We start from the raw sequence: 807 nt of genomic DNA on the forward strand, positions 1-807 counted from the left end.
GGACGTGCGTGGAGGCGGCGCGGTTAGGTGGTCCTGGGGCGAGGTAATGGCGTGGTTTCCATGCCATGCACGCACGTACGGCGTCATAGACGTGGTCACGCCATAGTGGGACCCTTGGCCCGTCCCGTAAAACTACCGCCGGCTGGCCCACGATGCATTTATTAAAAACATGCATTGTACTTTAACATTTCTAGTTTAATACCACATCGCTAAGCCGGCGCGCCGTTGACTCCTTTATATAATTTTCTTTTGCTCAATGAACAAACATCTGAGTTTGTGGGACTCTATTTGGAGGATATGCAGGATCGATGTGAGTCTTCACCTGCTCAGAGCTTGTGAAGGTTCACATGGATCATGCATATTCTTCAAAAAGAGAGCCATTATCTCCGATGTTTTTTAACGACAGAAACTATTAATGCATTTTTTAATGCAACCATTCAAATTGTTTGCACACGCACTCATCACCAGGGCATGCGTGCAAGTTTTCATAATTTTCCGACACCGTATGAATTTCTTATGGTTTTCTCCGTGAAACGCACCGAAAACACTGACCGAGCGTGACGCAACGTGCGTTTGGTGTCCGAATTCGTTCAAATCTTGTGTGGGGCCCTAAGATGGGCATGCCCACTACCTCCCAAAATTGGGTGACGTTTCGTGCATGCCACCTCGTACCACCTATGCAACCGGCACTGATCGGATATGAAGGATGTCAGCCCCATATTGCGTTCTCTTTTCTGACTCAGCCGGTGGACCCTAAACTTTTTGCACATGCACTCATCACTAGGGCCATCATGCGTGCAAGTTTTC

Source organism: Triticum dicoccoides, chromosome 2A (genome assembly GCF_002162155.2).
Source record: "Triticum dicoccoides isolate Atlit2015 ecotype Zavitan chromosome 2A, WEW_v2.0, whole genome shotgun sequence".
Classification (NCBI taxonomy): Eukaryota; Viridiplantae; Streptophyta; class Magnoliopsida; order Poales; family Poaceae; genus Triticum; species Triticum dicoccoides.